At 41.1% G+C, this 21527-nt stretch overlaps 1 protein-coding gene across 1 annotated transcript in view; it reads left to right on the forward strand.

Annotated features, from left to right (window-relative positions):
• Positions 1–21527, forward strand: part of FGF18 (fibroblast growth factor 18) — a 139223-nt gene that overhangs the window by 27716 nt on the left and 89980 nt on the right. The gene's annotated exons all lie outside the window — the stretch shown is intronic.

Consider the following 21527-nt stretch of genomic DNA (forward strand, 5'->3'; position numbering starts at 1 on the left):
GCGTATCCGGAGACCGATCTGTAGCCAGTGCAGCTCGCGGAGGATAGGTGTAACGTGAGTGTACCGACAGGGTTCTTGACAGTCAGAACAATTAATCAGGGCAACTGCTTGCTCCTGGAGTTGTAGGTGCTGGAGGTTTTCAATTGGACAGCCATATGTCTGGGATGGGATAAGGTCTCTCTCTTTGGGCTTGGGGATTGAACTAAAAGACCTTCAAGGTCTCCTACAGCCCCATGATTCCATGATTGCAAAGAACTGCCTGGTCTTGCAAAAAAAACCCCAAAAACCTCAACCCACAAATTCTCAGGAGCGAGATTAGTTAATAACACTTGGTCCTTTTACCCTGCGATTTGAGTATCTTGAAGAGGAGCTCAATCACTGAGAGGAAGGCCCGAAACCTTGTGGGCTGACATGATTCTTAGCCATTCATAAAAACACACCATGGGCTGGTAGAAATATTTTAGTAAGGGATAACTTTATTTGACTTGCTAGGCTTGGCGTAAGAGTGTGGCTCCACCATCAAAACCGCAGCTTTCATATTCAGCAAGAAGCTTCTTTTGCATGGAGAATGCCATGCTTTTCTCCAGGAAGTTTATTCATAACTTTTTGCCCCAACAGGCATATATTAATGTTGGAGATGCCATAAGATTCAGTGCTTCAGGTATGTATAGAGCCAAACAGTTATTGCTGTGGTTGCCTGGGTTAAATATCTGCCATCTCTAACTTTGTGCTCAACAGATGTCTGGGATTGCAATTTCCAAAGAGAATTTCTTGTAATCCTTAAGGCAGTTTTCCAATCTTTTCATTGCAAGTGGCTTTGATCACATTCTTCCTCCCAATTAGGGCATCCACAAGATTATTATACTTCGAAAGTGGCACCTATCAACCCATGTCCGTTACAGTCACAGATGAAAAAAAAAGGATAGGGATTCCCAGATTTTTGCCTTTTTAAAAATATATATGAGATTTTATACATTTTATTAGTTCATTTGTTGCCTAGCATTTGCTTTTATTGTTAATATTGATTCAAGAAGATTAGAGCTGTAGTCAAAACATGTAGACGGCAGAACATCCTAGTTGGAGAAGGCTGCTAGAGAGGAAAATAATTAAAACAATGATGAAATGGGAAGCAGAAATATAATTTGGAGACAAAGAGTTATGAGACATGTTTATTTTAAAAAGTTTTTTTTAAAGCTTAGGGATGTCCTGGATCACTAACTAATTTCCTAACCCTGCATTCCAAAAAGTAGACAACTTGATTTCCTAAATAATGTTAGACTTAATATGATTATCTACTATGCATTTCATTGCTTTTCTCTTCTAATCAGCTCAATTGTTACACTGCAGTGAGAATATTTGGAAGAACATTGACAGGGAAGAATATATTCACGTTTGAGGAAGGCCACATGTAATCGTTGATGTCAGATTGTATGCCTCTGATTTAAACTACGAGGTTTATATGAATATATGAATGTAAAACTATGAGACCTCATTCCTAAGCATACGTAGAATGAGTAAGCTTCATGTAGTTAGTGGGACTTATTTCTGAGTTGATTTTAACATGCATAGGACTGTAGCCATAATTGAAAAGTTTGCATTCCACATACTGGGTTCATCCATTGCAGCAAGGCATACCATGACTTGCTTTGCTTTGGCTTGGCTTGTTGTGCGAACCCAGATACTGCGAATCACAAAGTAGGCTATATGGCTTAGCACAAGATGTAAAAAGGGTCTTCTTGGCTAAGCAAACAAACCATATTATGTAGTATCCAAACCTAGCTATAGAGATTAACTTCCACAAATCAAGAATTTATCGAGTGTTGGTGCTTCAGATTGGGTACCGCCCCTGCCCCCTTGCCCCCTTGAATAGCAATCCTTTGAATTTTTGATATTTGGGACCTTTTGGTCTCTCTCTGCCTTGAATTCAGTAATGGCTTTAGATAACACCAGCTCTTCCTATTCCTTCTCTTCCTAGTCGGTACTGTGGGAGACTCTTTTCATCTATTTTACAATATTGCGACAAATATTGATGACGGACAGAAATATTCTAAAAAAGAGAAGTTTACAATATATAATTATTTCAAATGTTTGTTTTGAAAATTCATGCAACCATTTAGAGCAGTGGTCTCCAAACTTGGCAACTTTAAGACCTGGCTGAGGAACTCTGGGAGTTGAAGTCCACAGGTCTTAAAGTTGCCAAGGTTGGAGACCACTGATTTAGAGTACAGTGCTTAACTCTGGGCACTACACTTTAAAAGGAGAAAAATGCAGAGAGTTCTTAAAGAGAGTTTAGAGTTTTATTTCATTTGTATGCCGCCCTTTTCCCTAAGGGGACTCAGGGCGGCTCACAACTCAAACAAGGGAAGGGGGATACAGACAGTTTGACAACCACACAAAACAATACATAGTTAAAAAGCGCAACAATCATACCATTTGAGATAGGGGCAGCGATTCTTTAGCCCCAGGCCTGTTGGAACAGCCAAGTTTTAAGGGCTATGCGGAAGGCCTGGAGGGTGGTGAGGGTACGAATCTCCATGGGGAGCTCGTTCCAGAGGTCGGAGCAGCCACAGAGAAGGCTCTCCTCCGGGTAGTCGCCAGTCGACTCTGGCCGGCGGATGGAATTCGGAGGAGGCCTAGTCTGTGGGATCTAATTGGTCTAGTGGAGGTAATTGGTAGCAGGCGGTCTCTCAAGTACCCAGGTCCAATACCATGAAGGGCTTTATAAGTGATGACTAGCGCCTTGAAGCATATCTTAAGACCATTTGTTTAGCATACTTGGCCTACACTTACACTAATGTTGAATTTTTTGATCTCAATTGTGGTAACAAATTGAGGTCTTCCTGTAGATTATGTTCAATGAAGCACAAGAAAGATATGGATATCTTATAAAATGTTTTATGAAAAAAAAACCAACGTTCTTTAATCTGCAAAATTGAACATTATAAAAGGAAACATGCTACCTTCTTTAACACTTGAAGTGCTATATTAATTTATGGAGGTGATGGCAAAAATGTCCTCTGTGTTGCCCTGAAAGGCAGGTAAGATGTAAAAAGTTTGTTACAAAATTAGAGATTCTGGCTGAAGAATCAGAACATGTTTGATGGGGGAATAGTTAGTTATATGTTCACAATTAGAGGAGAGGTTGGGAATCTGATGTCTTTAAAATGTTTTGGAGTCCTACTTTCAGTAGCTCCAACCATTACGGCAAATGGCAATGGATTATGGGGGTTGTAGTCACACAATCCATTGCCATTAATTGAAGTGAAGAAGACTGCAATTTAGGTTTCTCATCTCTTGCTGATAAAGTTGGTGGATTCTTCTTTCCTTGAAATAGCCATAATAAGCTAGACAACTGTCTTTTAGGAATGTATTAGCTCTTGGTTTTCTACATGTCTGTGATTCTATGAATCATAAATATTTGGATGCAGATTCTGAGCGAATAGGGCTGAATCAAAATAGAGGGCAGGATCTGGTAAACTGTTTTCATATAAATGTTGTTGTTGTTCTTGACAACCATGTCAACGGCTCACAAAGGGCCTTCTAGAGATTCCTGAATAAAAATGAGCAAGCCCCATGCCTCCAAGGAATTTATCCTGTAAAACATTTCTACAGGAAAAAAAAGAAGGGAAGGGAGAGGCAAGATAGTAAGGTGGGAAGGATGAGTCACACACTAGCTATGTATGCCCGGACATCTCTGTTTGCTTGAGGTTTTTTTTTGCAAAAATGATATTGGAAAACTTAAATGAGTGTCCAAGGGATGCCTCATCCCGGCCCTTGAGCACCCCCATCAAAACATATTCGGATTCTATTCCTCCCCTTGCTTCTCAAGAGTGAAGGCGAAACCAGATCCTGCAAAGCACTGCGAGAAAGGGCTTTACTGACAGTAGAGAAATTGTCTACTCAATGGATGGAAAACATCTAGCTGCATAGAATGAAAGAGAAAAAGTTAACAGGAAGAGAGGAGCTGGCAGTTCCTGATTGAATTTATGCTAAGCCATTATTTGCCCCACATGGTTTATTAAATTAACCATAGTAGACTGGGTTTATGCAATGTTTTGTTTACAAGCCACAAATAGGTGGATTTCCCCCAAAATAGTTAGCCAAAGTCAATAAAAAAGACCAAGGCTAGCATGTTGTGTGAACCTTGCCTGTATGTAAAATGTATTCTCTCTTTTTACTTTATGTGAGTTAGCAACTGGAATGCAGTTAGCTTTCGGCTTGTGCACTTTTCAATTTTACACCGCCGTTCCCTGATTCAAAACCGTATATTCAAGTAAGAATTGAATAGATTTAATGTATACATTAGAAGAAGCCATGTTCACATTGTTACATGTCATTGGAAAATTGCATACCAAAATACATAGGGTTTTCCTGGTGGAGTTTTTAAAAATCTCAGAATGACGCAGATATAGGTTTGACAAACAAATAACCCTACCCAAAATAGGTAAATTCTTTATAACAAAACTGTCAAGAGTGCTTTATATCATGGCTAAAATTTTCATCTATTCTAGCTGCAAGGTGGCCCATAGTTTCAGCCCGGGGGGAGGGGCAACATGAGGTATTAAATAGTGGGTTGGGGGCTGCAGAAGTGAACATGCGTACACCCGCACATTAGCAATACCACTTAGACTTATATACCGCTTCACAGTGCTTTACAGTCCTCTCTAATCAGTTTACAGAATCAGCCTATTGCCCCCAACAATCTAGATCGTCATTTTACCAATCTCGGATGGATGGGAGGCTGAGTCAACCTTGAGCCGGTGAGGATTGAACTACTGGCAGAGTTAGCCTGCAATACTGCATTCTAACCACTGTGCCACCATGGCTCTTAATCTCACTCCATAACATAGGATAAAATCTCTGCTGCCTGCAGCAACCTTGATTGCATCAAAATTTAATGGGCAATTGCTTTTCTTCCTGTTATTGTGCATGCATGTAGTACAGGTGTGTGTGTATATATGTGTGTGTGTGTGTATGTGTGTGTGTGTGTATGCATATATCCATCCATCCATCCATCCATCCATCCATCCATCCATCCACATATCTACCTATCTACCTATCTACATCTACATCTACATCTACATCTATATATCTATATCGTCTGTCTGTCTGTCTGTCTGTCTGTCTGTCTGTCTGTCTATATCTATCTATCTATCTATCTATCTATCTATCTATCTATCTATCTATCTATCTATCTATCTATCTCTCTATCTATCTATCTATCTCTCTATCATCTAGGGAGAGATAGATATCAGCGGTTCGAATCCCTAGTGCTGCATAATGGAGTGAGCTCCCGTTACTTTCCCAGCTTCTGCCAAGCTAGCAGGTCAAAAGCATGTAAAAATGCAAGTAGAAAAATAGGGACCACTTTGGTGGGAAGGTAACAGCATTCCATGTGCCTTTGGCATTTAGTCATGCCAGCCACATGACCACAGAGACATCTTCGGACAGTGCTGGCTCTTCGGCTTTGAAACGGAGATGAGCCCTGTCCCCTAGAGTTGGGAACGACTAGCATATATATGCGAGAGCAACCTTTACCTTTTATATAGATATAGATATGTGTGTGTACACCCAACCACACCAGTATATACATATTAACAACATTTTAATAAAACTAATATTTATTCTGTCTCTGAGGGAATTGTAAAAGGTACAGTATTAGAGACCATAGTACTGTAAATCTTTATTCAGTTGAAGGGACAATCTTTCTGTTACAATTGCTGAGATTAGCCTGCACAACTGAATGGTGCATTCTGAGGAGGCTAAAGGTGATAAAATATATATTTTGGAGGTGGAACAAAAAATACACACTTTGAAGTCATTTTCACAAGTGAGCAGGGGAATCAGCAGAGGATGACCTCCTGCAGAAATATCCACTGGCGAGTGAATTAAAGTGAATGATCATTTGAAGCCGTCCCTTTAACAAGGAGTGCAATGGGGGAAGTGTATGAAGACCAGCCTGTCACACCAACTAGCATTGTGAACTGAGTAGTTTCACTCTAATGTGCTTACCCCAGGCTAAACAGTTGTGGATCTGAGGTGTATTAAGCCATGATTTATTCTAATCATGGTTTCTTGAATAAGCCACAATAGGCTCTGTTCAGACAATACACAAGCCCAAACCAAATATGGGAAGTCCTCGACTTACAATTCATTTAGTGACCTTTCTAAGTTATTTAACAACCATTGCAGCATCCCCATGGTCACATGATTAAGATTCAGACACTTGGCAACTGGCATGTGTTTATGATGGTTGTGATGGGTGTGTGTGTGTGTGTGTGTGTGTGTGTGTGTGAGGGATGGGTTCCTGCCAGTTCTAACCTCTTCTGTAGAAGAGGTTCCACAAATCCACAGTGCCATTTAGAACCGATTCCAGCTCCCTCCCCCCGCCCTCCGCACATCATCAAGATGAAGAGTGAAAGGAGGAATTCTGGGAGTCGACGTCCACAAGTCTTAAAGCTGTCAAGTTTGAACACCCCTGGCCCTTTTTTCTAAAGGGTTAGGGGCGCAAGGGTCTTGTAACTTGACAGCTTTAAGGCTTGCGTGCTTCAAATGCCAGAGTTCTGAACCAACGTTTTAGTTGCTAAGCAAGAGCATTGTTAAGTGAGTTTCACCACATTTTACAAGTTGGCCACTCCCACCCAGTCACATGGTCAGCGAGCCACTCCCACAAAGCAGGCCACACCTACAGAAGAGGTTCTAAAATTTTTTGAAACCCACCACTGGTGTGTGTCATGTGATGCCGTTTTGCAACCTTCTGACAAGCAAAATCAATGGGGAAACCAGATTCACTTAACAGCCATGTTACTAACTTAAGAACTGCAGTGATCCACTTAACAGCGGTGGCAAGAAAAGTTGTAAAATGAGGTAAAATTCACTTCACAAATATCTCACTTAGCAACAGAAATTGTGGGCTCAATTTGAGGACTACTTGTAAACACCACAGTGGCTTAAATGTTGTAATATAACAATCTGTGTTATCTCAAGACTGATTGAAGGAAAAACAACTACCACAGATACTCAAAAGGTCTTTCAGTGAAAACAATGTTAATTTAAAATGTCACATTTAGCTGTTGTGAGAGTCAAGTTGAAATCTTTCTGCTGTGAAAAGATGTTGACCCAGATTATGGTCAGTCTGTGGCAAAGATCAGCCAAGGTTTAGTTCTACTGAATTATCTGAAAATTCAGCACTGAGATTAATTAGCCTAATAGTAGGCTAAAAGGTAAAGGTTCTCCTCGCAAATATGTGCTAGTCGTTCCCAACTCTAGGGGGCAGTGCTCATCTCAGTTTCCAAGCTGAAGAGCCAGCGCTGTCCAAAGACATCTCTGTGGTCATGTGGCTGGCATGACTAAACACTGAAGGCCCACGGAACACTGTTAGCTTCCCACCAAAGGTGGTTCCTATTTTTCTAGTTGCATTTTTACATGCTTTCGAACTGCTAGGTTGGCAGAAGCTGGGACAAATAACAGGAACTCACTCCATTATGTGGCGCTAGGGATTCAAACTGCCAAACTGCCGACCTTTCTGATTGACAAGGATTGACAATCTCAGCGTCTTAGCCACTGGGCCACTGCGTCCCATAATAGTGAGCTAATCATGATTAATTTGTGTTCCTTCCTCCCTTCAAAGAAAGCAAGGCTGATATTGATTTCTTTGTTTAACCACCCCTATCTGTTCAGAAATGATGACCCACCCAACATCTCTCCCCCCTCAATTACCTTCGCCTAACTGGCGCATCATTAAGTCCTCTAATCATTTTGGTTGTTGTTAGTATTTATAGACCTGAAAGTTTGTGATTTGTCAGCACAGCTGCCAAAAAGGCTTTGTTTATTTCCGTATCAGGCCACACAGGGAGCTACCTTCTTATAGCCTCACGCTTAGGATACTCTCCTGCCATTACGGGCATGTCAGCACTTACAGGTTCAAAGCTGACCTATGTAGTTTTTTCTTTTTAATATAGCTATTTAATAAAAACCATCTTCCTAGGTTTGGGAATGGAATAAATTGGGCTTGAGGGGAAGAATACTACAGAACTTTTCTTTTTCAAATTATTCCTTTAGAAAAACAATTGTTTTCTTCTTAATGTTGTTCTTAAAGGTACTTTCAAATGCCTTTAGGAGGCATTAGATTTATAGAAAAAAAATTAGAGTGTGTTGTTAAATTATTTGCTGCCAGTGAGCTTAAAATAAAAATTGATATTGATCATGTAGGGTGGAGTTGTGTGAACCTGGCACGTACAACAAATCATGGTTGAAAGTCCAGAGTTAGCATGTCTTAACTAAACTAATATATAGCAATAGCAATAGCAGTGGACTTATATACCGCTTCATAGGGCTTTCAGCCCTCTCTAAGCGGTTTACAGAGAGTCAGCATATCGCCCCCAACAATCTGGGTCCTCATTTTACCCACCTCGGAAGGATGGAAGGCTGAGTCAACCCTGAGCCGGTGAGATTTGAACCGCTGAACTGCTGATCTAGCAGTAGCCTGCAGTGCTGCATTTAACCACTGCGCCACCTTGGCTCTTATATATCTTTTATTAGTCTTCAATCCTCTCTAAAAGATCCAAATTGCAGTAATTCTGGCAGAAGCTACACAAAGCCTGTGTCAATTTTTCTCTTGATCTTTTTTCGGATAGAAATATTGTTTGATATGATATGATTTCTTTCTTCTGCTACTGTAAAGAGATCAGAAATGTGTCCTTTCATTTTCAACTAACTATGGCTTGTTCTAACGTCGGACCAAGCGGCAGCATTAATTTTGGCTTATTGGAATAGGCTAGGACACAGGTGTCAAACTTGATCAGGTCACGTGATGTAACATGATGTATCGTGACATTTTTTGCCCCTGGTGAAGCTGGGGTGGGCGTGGCCTGCACGTTATACATCCGGCTTGCAGGTTGCCAGTTGTACAGGCCTGAGCTAGAATCATTTACCATACCTCGCATTTGGCTTGTTACAATCAATTTTGATTAATCTTGATTGCGGCTTGTTCCAAACCAGACCTGAATTCGCATAGTGTTACCATATTAATTATAGAAAGGGATCTTTGTTGCCTCATACTGTTTACAGGTTTAACTAGTTTTGACTTAGTGCAGAGGTGGTATTCAGCAAGTTCTGACCAGTTCTGGAGAACCGGTAGTGGAAATTTTGAGTAGTTTGGAGAACTGGTAAATACCACCTCTGATTGGCCCCACCCCCATCTATTCTCTGTTTTCCGAGTCCCAGCTGATCAGGAGGGAATGGGGATTTTATAGTATCCTTGCCCTGGAGTGGGGTGGGTATGGAGATCTTACCGTATCTTTCCCCTGGAGTGAGGAGGGAATGGAGATTTTATAGTATCCTTCCCCTGCCACACCCACCAAGCCACGGCCACCAAGCCACACCACGCCCATCAAGCCACACCCATAGAACTGGTAGTAAAAAAATTTGAATCCCACCACTGACTTAATGTTGTTGGTAATTTGTAAACCATAGTTTGAGGCAGAGTGCATAATCCAAAGGGCACAGTGAACTATGTAAACACAACAGTAATGACTTATTCAATAATCTATGATCCAAACAATTCATGACTTAGCACAAGACGTTAATGTAACCATTGAGTATCACTTGAAATGGAAGCAACCAATTATTTCAGTCTCTAATTTGTAATTGAACTAATGAAGAACCCTAGAGTTGGAATATTCACATAGGCTATTATATTCAACATCCTGCTCAGTATTAGAATCAAAATTAAGACACCATAGACAAATAGTTGTGGAGCAAGAAAGGGGAATTCTTCACCTCCTAACATTCCTAACATTCAATAGTAATGGGCTTTCCTGGAAATTAGGATTACTATAGTCTGTCCTGCACTCTGAGATGATAGAGAACAGGTCTGGATCCTCAGATGCTATCACATTTCCAGCCAGCCAGCCTTTTTTCAAGCTAAACATAGCCAGTTCTTTTTTTTTGTAACTACTTCCAAGTTTATGGTCAACCTAGTTATCCTCCTCAACATATTTTCCAGTTTCTTTGAGCTGGGCAGCTTGTGCCCAACATTATAAACCCTAGCAAATATTGTTATAATTGAGAAGGACTTGATAGGTTGCTAAAAATGTCAAAATACAGCCTAAACATCTGGCTGATTATGCAATGAATCATAATAATAATAATGAAGACCAACACCAGCTAAAGAACTGGCAGATGTGACTTCATAGTTGTGAACAGAGAATAATTGTATCCAAAATTCATCCAAATTTTGCTAAAGACAAAATTGAATGGTAGAAACACCATCAAGGCCATACCTGTGATATGAAGGTACACTATTGGACTTATTAACTGGTTACAAGCTGAATTGGACAGTTTGGACTGAAAAACAAGAAAAGGAGTATTCCTTATGCATTACACCCCCCCATTACATAGTGATAATGATAGATTATATCTGCCTCTCAGAAACGAAGGCAGAAGTTTACTTCAGGTCAAATAAACTGTCAAAGAAGAAAAGTATGAATTGGCTAATTATGTAAAGGACAGCCAAGAACAAGCATTGATGCAAATTAAAAATTGGAACTTACCAAATCTAGAGGAAACAAAAATTGAATATCAAAATAATGTAATAAAACCTAAATAGAATGTAGCAAGGAAAAGCATAACATGGTCAATTTCTACAAAAGATTGAGGGGAAAGTGGATAAAGATAAAATCTGGCAATGGCTGGGACATTAAAAAAAGAAATTGAAGTGTTGATTTTGGCAGTGAATTGTTTGAATTAATGCAATCAAGCCCAGAAGTGAAAAATCATCAAATGATTCAAAGTACAGATTGTGCAAAGAAGCAGAAAAACAGTAAATCATGCAAGAAGACCGCACAAACTGATCATAAACAACATAACACAGTTGCTAAAAATATTCACTGATCATGTACCAGTAATTAAAAATTGATGGAAACACATAGTTGATAAAATAGTAAAAAATGAGCAGGTTAATTGGATTTCTGAATACAGACTGATAACATCTTGGGTCATAACATATCGGATATAACTGTTGCTGAAAAGAAAAGAAAAGTGTGGATAATTGTTGTGGCAATACCAGAGGATAGAATAATAGAATATGAAGGATTGGAAAAAACACAAAATATTAAGATCTGAAAATCAAAATTTAAAGGTTATAGCATAAACCTGCCTAGGTGGTCCCAGTGATTATCAGCACTCTGGGTGCCATATCAAAGTAGATCAGCCCTTCAAAAATCTGTGCATTGACAAGATTTCCTTTTTCAATTGCAAAAGGTTATACTGCTTGGATCTCTCCTGTCTGTCCTGTCTCTGTCTGTCCTGTCCCTCCCTCCCTCCCTCCCTCCCTCCCTCCCTCCCTCCCTCCCTCCCTCCCTCATCTATCTATCTATCTATCTATCTATCTATCTATCTATCTATCTATCTATCTATCTATCTATCTATCATCTATCTATCTATCTATCTATCTATCTATCTATCTATCTATCTATCAATCATCTATCTATCTATCATCTATCTCTGTCCCCCCTCCTCCTCCTTCTTTACCTACCTACCTACCTACCTACCTACCTACCTACCTACCTACCTACCTACCTACCTACCTACCTACCGTGAAATTTAGAATTTTTTACTACCAGTTCTGAGGGTGTGACTTGGTGGGCGTGGTAGGGGAAGAGTACTATAAAATCTCTATTCCTTCCCCACTCCAGGGCAAGGTTACTGCAAAATCCCCATTCCCTCCTTATCAGCTGGGATTCGGGAGGCAGAGAATAGATGGGCGCAGGGGCAGTCAGAGGTGGTATTTGCAGGTTCTCTGAACTACTCAAATTTTCTGCTACCGGTTCTCCAGAACCCGTCAGAACCTGCTGAATTTCATCCCTGATTCCTACCTACCTACCTACCTACCTACCTACCTACCTACCCATCTACCCATCCATCTATCATATAAATCCAAACAGCTGTGAGTAGTTGATGAGGTGCTATATGCCACATTTAACTGGGCTGAACAATCTCCCTCTTAATGAAATTGAAAGAAAGCAAAAGAACAAAAAGAAAAGCTTTAATGTGAAGTCCTAAAATATGAGCTTCCTCACCCTGTATCCTGAAACCAGATCCCTTCCTCCTTCCATGCTTCTGTTATGACTCGAACAAATTTTGGATTGCAAGAAGTTGTTCACGTGTAAGCCCATGAAACCACATAAGATCTTGTACCACATGAATGAAGTGGAATGCAGCAATGACAGTTGAGACTCCACCAAGTCATTCCCATTGGGTTTTACTGTATTACAGCACCCTAATACTGTACTGTAAGCCTCTTTTTGTGGGTCCCTTCTACCTAGGACAGGTGGTGATGCTAGCTCTCTTCAATAGGAAGGAGAACACAGGAGGAAGATAACTTACCTTCCTGAGTTATTTGAGTGGTTTGGGGGAATGTGGAAATGAATCGAAACACAAAAGAGGCAGGAAAAGCCATTAGTTTTAGAGCACCTGTCCATTTTTCCAAGTGAACCAACAATAGGGGCTCTTGTGACATAGCCTCAGCAGTTGGCATTAGTCTGCCCAGAGGGTGCAAAACTTGAGAACCCCAGGTAATCAGGGATGCCAGCAGCAGGGTTGAGGTATTAGGAAGGCGATGTGCAGCCGTGCGATACCATCTGGTGAGAAAGAACTACTTGAAGACACATAGGGACGCGCTATTAGCTATTAGGTATCAAGAACTTGCAAAACTGAACTCTGACCTTGAAAAGAAAATTGAGGTAAGTCTAAAACTATGTGCTGATTTCCCCAGTTAACATGCTTGTGGTGAAGAGGCGGGGTCATGTTCGGTACAGAAATCAATCATACGTTACTCTTTCAGATTCTTTTTCCCCACTGAGAAATCCTCTAGGATTTCCTTACATAAAGAAACACAAAGCAGAAAGAATCTTAGAGATCATTGGCTCCGTGCAAGTAGTGATGTCATGAACTGCCTCTCCATAACATCCAACAACTTGTAGGACTGATGGGGGATGGCAGAAAGGGGACTGTAAAAGAGGCTGTGGAGCATTACGTGTTTTGTCTAAAAGGAAACATAAGGAAAAGAATCTAAACACAAGTCTCTTAAGTTAAAAAGGTATCACTGTGCCAATATACTGTTTTCTCCAACTGCAATAATTGCTGTGGGACTGTCCATAGTGATACAATAGTGTACATCGGGTGTACTCTCTGTCCATCAACCCAAAAACAGTTTAATTGAGGGAGGAGCTGATGACGCATGCCTCATGTGCTTGGTTTGATTTATAATTAGAGGCACACGGCACTATGAAAGTAGTGGGAGGTTGAAGTTTTTCTAAGAAATTAAAAACAAATAATGCATGGGCATTTGCAGAGTTACACAAGAATGATGCTCTTGAAATGAAGATGGCATGTAGCAACAGGGTCTACATATTAAAACACAGATTATAAGGAAAAAATAATGGGGAATTTTCTGCTTGGAATTCCTTCTTCCCACTTGCTGCTTGAAGTAAGGGGGGGGGGAAGCATAACATTGTTTCAGCTTTAATACAATTTTCAGTATTAAGAACTACAGCAGCTCTAGACTGGACCACACAAATTCAGTAGTGCATGGAAACCACAGTCCACTGGGGGAACAAAATATGAAAAGTGTCTGGGAATAAATTGAGTACTGAGGGAAAGATAATGTCAGGAAATACTGTGTGTGATGCCGTGAACCAGATGCTTCAGACCACGATAAAACCCTAATGTACATTAGCACTCAGGGTTAATATCTTTTGCTGATACCAGTTGTTCTATTAATTATGGTTTTGCTGTTCCAATTGCTGCTTTCTGAGCAATTCAGTAGAGTTTTGTGATTGTTATCATTCTTTTACAAGGCAACTCTTATATGTGACAACTTAAAAGAGTTTGTATGTGGAGAAGAGCTTCTTCTGACTCTTATGGTGTCAGGATCACATTATTTTTTCAAAGTGTTCAGGTTGGGGTATTTTCTTTGTGGAATGAGGTGTCATGCTCTAGGTTGTGAAATATTTGTTAAATTTATTTGCCGCTTATAGTTGGTCAGGATAGAGATTCTGAACTTGATCTCTTTGCAACTTGATTGCTTATATTACAATATGAACATAGATTACCAAGTACTTTTCAGGAGAATAACAAAAACACAGGTATCTCCCCATCCTGCCCCTGGGACTTATAAACTACAATTCACAAATAGAGAGAAAAGGGAAAAAACACTTGCTGCTCCTTAAAGTACTTCCTATCATGCTGGAAACCCAGGTTGAACCCTGGGCATTTCGGGTTAAAAGTAGAATCAGGTAGCAGGACACACAAAAAAGCTTTGGTTTGATAGGCTTAGAAACTGATGCTGGCTAGGACAGACATTCTTATTTGAGATGGTATAATATTGTAAATCTCAGGTTCGTGTGCAAGCCAAGGCATGATATTTCAGTTGAATCCATACTGAGGAATTTATTTTCATGGTGCTGAGCAGGGACACCATAGCTACACATGAAGGAATGGATTTGAATGCATTTAGAGAGACAATGTGATATAGAACAACAGTAGTAATGTATTAGTACAATTGCCTAATTCTAGGAGAGGCTTTTTAATTGTCAGCACAGTGTGTCATCTGTGTTGTAAAATAGAGCTGTATAATAGAATCTCCTGGAAGGCTAGCATGAAAGCCAATTGGTTAAGCCAAAGCCAGACTGCCTTCACTGGAGTCCTCTCAAGCCCATGTGTTATACAAGACTTAATAGCATTTCCCTCTAGACTCTGGAAAAGAGTTCTGTTGGATCAGTCTAAAGATTTGTGTTCAATCTTTATTGAACACAAATATTGTTCCCATCTTGGCCAAGTCACAGCCGGTGGAAATCCCAAAACAGAAGGTAAGCATAATGACACTAATTATTACTACGGTGCTCTCCTTGGTGCCACAGAAGTCTAGAGAGGGTAGCAAACCAGGTGTCACATTGTCTTCACACACCAGGTAAGGTGTTGGTACCTGGAAAGCTTCCCTTTTGGGTCCCAGTCTAATGGGGTTACAGCTAGATAGCAGCATCTGCTTGTGTTTTCCAGTAATTCATAGTTATAGACAGTTGTTGAACTCTTAACAGTGCAAGGTCCAATGAATGTCTCTCATTTGATGGTTTGTCAATTAAGGAAATCATTGCTCTGTATTAATCTGTAACCATCTCCAACCTTTTGAAGCATTGCAGTCTTTGGCTTCAATATATCGTAGAACAACGGGGAAACACATAAGAGAGAGAGAGCGAATACTCATGAAGTCTCCAAACTTTCTGTGCCCATCTCCCTCTGCTATTAATTTACTGGATTGCTACATTGGTTTATAAAATATCCACTCGACATTTCTCTTTCTCTTTTCTCCACTTTTGCTTTGCCAAAGAGCACGGAAGGGGGATGTATGGGATTATGGGCCTGAGTTTCCTATGGACGTCTGCAACTCCTTCTCGGGGATTCTGGTGCCAGGTGTTTCTCTATACTGAGACTGTCATGGCCTTGTGCTTTTGCTGATTCTGATTGACGGAAGACCCCCTTGTCAGAGTCCTGCACAGGCATCACCTCTGACTCTTTGAAAGTACTGCAAACCAGGAAATAGACTCCACAGGAAGGCTAGGCTTCTCCTTTATTGAGATAGACTGCAGTTGGATATGATTATTCTACACTATCATGCTCATATTTATAAAACTCAGTGTCTCTGTGAAAGGTAAGGATGACTACTGCATTTGTGGTGCAATCAGAACATTGCGTGTGTTGAAGTTGTTTTAACGCAAACCAAAGATGCCTTTTAAAAAACAAGTTTACATCATATTCTTATGCATGCCAGTGCTGTGTGTGAGGTAATTTAAGGTGGTTCTGACAAGTGTCGTCGGCATGTTCATATCCGGTCACATGGGCGGCAAGCCACTCCCATCCGGTCACATGGGTGGCAAGCCACTCCCACAAAGGAGGCCACACCCACAGAGTAGTTTCGAACAATTTTTGAAACCCATCAATGCTGCAGTAACAGAACGTTGCTAGTCTTCTCTTCCATCTCTCTTGCACCTTAGGGAGTTGGGAGTGGTGGGGAGGCTAACCTGAGTCTATTTCTAATACTCCCTTGACTGTAGGCATGTTTCTTCTGTTCCCAAGCTTTCCCTAAAGATCTCTGGATTCCTTCCCCAAGGTTTGCTACCTGCTTTGCAACACCACCAGTGTGTGTAGATCAGCCCACTGAGGCAAAATCTGCAGGCCCTGATCAGGCCCCAGCAGCTTGTAGGCTCCTGATATTTAGTGTGAGATGTACGCCCCCCCCATCTTTGCTTCCTTCCTTTCACTTCTCAAGTGGTGAAATGGCAGAGGTACCAACTCCCCCCCATCTCTCATTTTCTTTAACTGAATAGGATGGTTAGACCTGCTAGAAAGTGATGTACAAATGCATCAGTGCAATTCAGCCGGTTCTATTTGGTTCAGGCGAACTGGTAGCGGTGGCAACGGGAGGCTCCGCCCACCCACCTGGATGTCATCACGTCCCGTTTTTGATGTTCTGTGCATGCACAGAAAGTCCTGCGCATGTGTGGAGGTGGTGCGAGTGAGCGAAGCGGGAATGCTCACACTCACATTTGTGAACCGGTAGCGAAGGTAAGTCGATTTCACTCCTGAAATGCATCTCATATCTTGAGTTCCAAAAAGGCTCTTGGTGACTCTTTATGGGCTGCCAAGAGATCCGGGAGTGAAATGAAGAGACTGGATGTGAAGAGAGAGAGGGAGAGAGAGAGAGAGAAAGAGCCGCATAGTGAGGTGGTAAGCAAAAAGTGATCAGGGAAGAGAAGCAAAAAGAGAGTGTTGGACCAGGATTCCCTGGATAAAATATGAGGTGGGCCCCTATACGTAGAGTGCCTTGCCCCTCATCTCTCTGGCCTTGCTACTAGTGATGAGGCGAGAGAGACTAACATGAATTAGCAGCAGTCTGATCAGAGTGTGGTTAGCAGGTGGAGAAAATAAAATTCTTCCTCCTGTTTTGCTTTTCTCAACTTTGTATATTTGGTTGGTTTCTAGAAAGACCCACTGGCAAGATCACATGCTGTTGGCTTTGTGCAAAATGCACAGGTTCAGAGCCCCAGGTGCCCAGCAGGAACCGAACAGATGTCCATGTTTGGCTGCTGTGCCACCTGTGCCACACAGCCTGAATTATATGTTTTGTTTAACTAAAATTGTGCTGAAAGCACAATCAACATTTGTGTCTAAACCTACAAAATGTAGATCGGCAATGCTCCTTCCCTCTCCCATTTTTTTTCATTATCTCTTTCTCTGTTTCTCTCTGAGTTGTTCAATCTCCTACACTCTTCCAAGGAATTTGGTCTCTGGCACATAATTTGGATTCCTAAGAACTCTAGCTTTTTTTTTAAAAAAAAGAGGAAGGTCATAGCCTTCATAGTTGTAAAGATGCATTTAAAATTATATGTGAGGTTTGCTTCATCTGTGCATTCTCCTCTGTGTTGCCCTGTAGTTTTTTGACAGCTTTCAAGCACACAAATTTTGCTCAATGGAAGAATCTATTGGGAGAAACCATGCAAACTCTTGATTTGGGGTGTCTGTTTTCTAGTACATATTCACCATACCCCTTCTTATTTCCCTACACTACTCATGGTCATGGGCATGCTCCACACTTGTGCAAGTATGGAGAAAAGATGTGCCAAAAATCACCTAGTACAATCTTATTCCTTTCTGAAACTTCAAATCATACCTTTATTGTCAATGCACAACATGTGTACAATGAAATTGAATGAGTCTCCCTTGGTGTATTCCCCCCTCCCCCCCAAAAAAACACAGAAAACATCTCAATAACTCAATAAATAAAAGAAAAAGAAATCCTTAAGCTGAAATAAGTAATAACTAGCATACATCCCCACATACATATAGGTTTATAACATTATATTATACCAGTATAAACATGTTGTATATTATGCTGGCCCTGCAAGTTTATCATATTAAACCTGATTGTGGTGTTATGTTGTTTTTAGAAGTCTGACGGCCTATGGAGAAAAGTTATTTTTCAGCCTATTTATTCGGCTGCTGTGCTTCTATATCTCCTGCCCGATGGTAGGAGACTAAAGAAGTGCTGACCATTCTCTCCGAATAAAAGTTATTTGGAGAGAATGCATAAAGAAAGCACTTTTGCGGCAAAGGTGTGAGGCTTTTTCGCCCTACATAGGAACTATGTATAAATGATCTGATTTTGTCTCTCTTGCTATCACTACATAAATTTGAGGTGCAGCATTCTATCACCTCCCTCGCAATCCCTTTGCAGAAGCCCAGATACTTTGGCTTGCGAACATCAGGCTGGAAAACCTCAGCAGGGCTGAACCCCCTCCTGTGGTGCCAAAGTTTAATTTTTAAAGAGCAACAGAAGGGAACTTGGGATTCTTGCTTGGCAGTGAAGTTATAGGGACATTGAATGCCTGGGGAGGGCAGAAGGTAACGTAGGGAGGGGACTTTTGTGTTTCTCCTCCCACAGTTACAAAAAACCCTCTCTGTTCCATGTATGTATGTATGTATGTATGTATGTATGTATGTATGTATGTATGTATGTATATAGGTATGTATGTGCTCACGGACACACACACAGACACACACACACACACAGACACAGACAGACACAGACACACACACACACAGAAACAGACACAGACACAGACACACACACACACACAAAATCTCCCCTGTTTCTTTTTGTATATTACCAGATCAGGCATATCTAATATTCAGCTTATGCAGGGACTTCCCCTTAGGCTTTCTTACTCCCCTCACTCCTGATGAAAGTGCGTTGCTCGTAGATGCCTTTGCCAGTAATGCAAACCAGGTGCTTTCCCTTGTGTGAGTTTAACAACCTCCAACTTGTACAGCTGGCTCTGAATAATGTCTATCCTGATGCGATGCTGTTGGTTGGGGTGGTCCAGAGGGATCAAGCTGTTTGATTAATGCACAGGGCTTGCCATTTGGCCCGTGTTTTGTTTAGCACCTTGCACAACTGGAGCAGTGTACCTTTCCAATATTAGATGGGCAGCTAATGAGTTTGATTTGCCAAACTTGTGCTACCCTTTGAGAAAGGGACACGTTCATCCTTCTAACCGACCCCTTTGGATTCCTGGCTCTGGGACATCTCCGAATAAGCTGCAGTGCTAAATGTACAAAAAAGCTGATGGTTTCAGATTCCTTCCTAAAGGGAAGAAAAGAAGACTGGCATCTTTCACAAACACAAGTATTTGCTTGAGGGGTATGGGAACTGCTTTCCTTAGATGATCTTGCAAGGTGTGAGCGGGATCAAGTCAAAGGAAGGTAGCCAAAGTTAATATCATGGGGTGTTTCGCCATCCAATCAGAATTGATCCTGTTTTGCCAAGAGTGAATGATAAGTTGGAGTAATCGCTGGTTTCTGTAGCATGGCCAGGATGCTCAGAATACACGCGTCTCTGTGTGTAACTTGTGTTAATTTCAGGATCTTTTGCGAGATCTTTTTATGTCATAAATGCAAGCTGGTTTTATTAGGCTAGAGCCACAGCTGATTTAATGTGCTTTATGTCAGGCGATGAGGCAGCATAAAAATATCCTGGAATAAGTTGAATTGCCCCAATATGAAGCCTCTGCACTGCCTTGATAATAAGATTGTTAATTGCTGCTGACCTGATAGCTTACCCTGGATCAGATGAAGGTGCAGTGATTTGTGGATTCTTGCCATAGAAGAAGCATCTTCCAAATTCTGTCCACCCTCTGGTGTGAGGCTGTGAGAAGAGTAGAATTTTGACAGCTAGGCAGACTCAAGAGTTTAGTTATCTGTCAGAATCTGATATGCAGAGTGGATAGGGACTTTCTATCCATTACACCACGGGTGTCAAACTTGGCGCATCACATTGCCATCTTGTGGCGTTTTTCCCATTCAAGAGGCTGGGGTGGGCGTGGCCTGCATGTGGCGCATCTGGTCTGCGGGCTGCCAGTTGGACATCCCTGCATTACACAGAAGAGGGGATTGACTTATTCTCCAAAGTGCCAAAGGGTAGGACAAGAAGCTTTGAGTGCAAGCTTATTAAAGAGAGATCCCACCTAGAAGTGAGAAGTAAGCATAATTAATTAATGGAATAGCTTGCCTTCTAGAGCTGTGGGCTCTCCATCACTAGAGGTTTTCAAAAATAGACTGGACAAACATTTGACCAAGTATTTTTCTCTCTGTGTGTCTTGCTGTTGTCTCACTTGCTCATCTGTTTCATTTGTACATCCATCTCCCTAAATTCTCATTCCTTCTCACTCTCTCTCTCCCCTGTCTTTAGTGCACCCTCTCTCTTACTCTCACTGTGTCCTATGCTCTTTTGTTCTATTTTTTTACTCTATCCCTTCCTTACTTTTTAAGTTCATTCATCCATCTCTTTTGCTTCCTCTCACTCTGATGCTCATGCTCTTACTCATGATTTTGCTCTCTCTGTCTCACTTTGATGGGGAGCTGTTGACCAGCCTTGGACAGGGGAACTCTAACCTTCAACTGGTGTGGTCCACTGCATGAACCATTGGCCACTTGTGACCTTTTTTTACACCTGTTTAAACTCATGTTGATAAGGAGCCTGTGTAATGTGTGGCTGGTGGTTTATGAAGCTCGAACAAGGCTTTATGTGGATAAATGCCTGATGCTTGATCACTCCAAAACAACAATGGAGGGAAGTCACACTTTCAACCTTGTAGAGGAGAGGCAGAGTTGGAGAAGATGGAGATTTTTACATTGGATCAAGCTGGGCAGACTTGGCTATGTGACAGTTATGAGAGGAAAGATTCTTCATGCAGGTGTTTCTTTCAAGTTGATATTAAGCAGCTGGCTAGATCAAATGGATTTTGAGTACAGTTCATCCCAAGGCAAACTATTAAGCAAGATTTTAAGAAATGACGCCTTTCTCTTACAACAGTCCATTTACTGTCAGTATCACGAATACACAGATGCGTATTTCAGCATCAGAAATCTTCCAAAAATGCCTTTGAAATGACCACCCTGTCTTAGCTTATAAGTCTGAATCAAATCTCAGCCCTGCCATTAATGGAAAATGTTGCTTTTTTAATGTATGTGTGGATTGGGTTAGTTAAATTGGATTTCTCTGTGGACAAATGGTTAAGAATGTTCAGTCTGTGTTTTGAGTTTGTAACACAGGAATAAAAATGTCCAGACCGCAGACGATGGGTGTGCCACACATTCAGTGATGCCATTTAGGCAGTTCCCAGGATATGATAAAAAATTGGCAGCTTTGAGGCAGGTTTGGAAATCACAATCAGTTAATGAATATCTCAGCTAACACTGCTTAAGGTTCAGCAAGGAATGTGTTTGCTCATAAATGTACTAACTGTCAAAGACAGAAGTAAGTTGCAGGAGAACATTGCATAGAGCTCACATATTTTAACCTGCCAAGAATTGAGAAATAGTTCAGTTCTTCGTGGATATCTATTGAATCCTTTATGCCTTCTGTACCTTTTGCATTCAAGAAATGATACTTGAGACTCTGGGATGGCTAC

This window comes from Thamnophis sirtalis, unplaced genomic scaffold (genome assembly GCF_051295495.1).
Source record: "Thamnophis sirtalis isolate CommonGarterSnake01/CBP01778 unplaced genomic scaffold, rThaSir2_p1.2 scaffold_5, whole genome shotgun sequence".
Classification (NCBI taxonomy): Eukaryota; Metazoa; Chordata; class Lepidosauria; order Squamata; family Natricidae; genus Thamnophis; species Thamnophis sirtalis.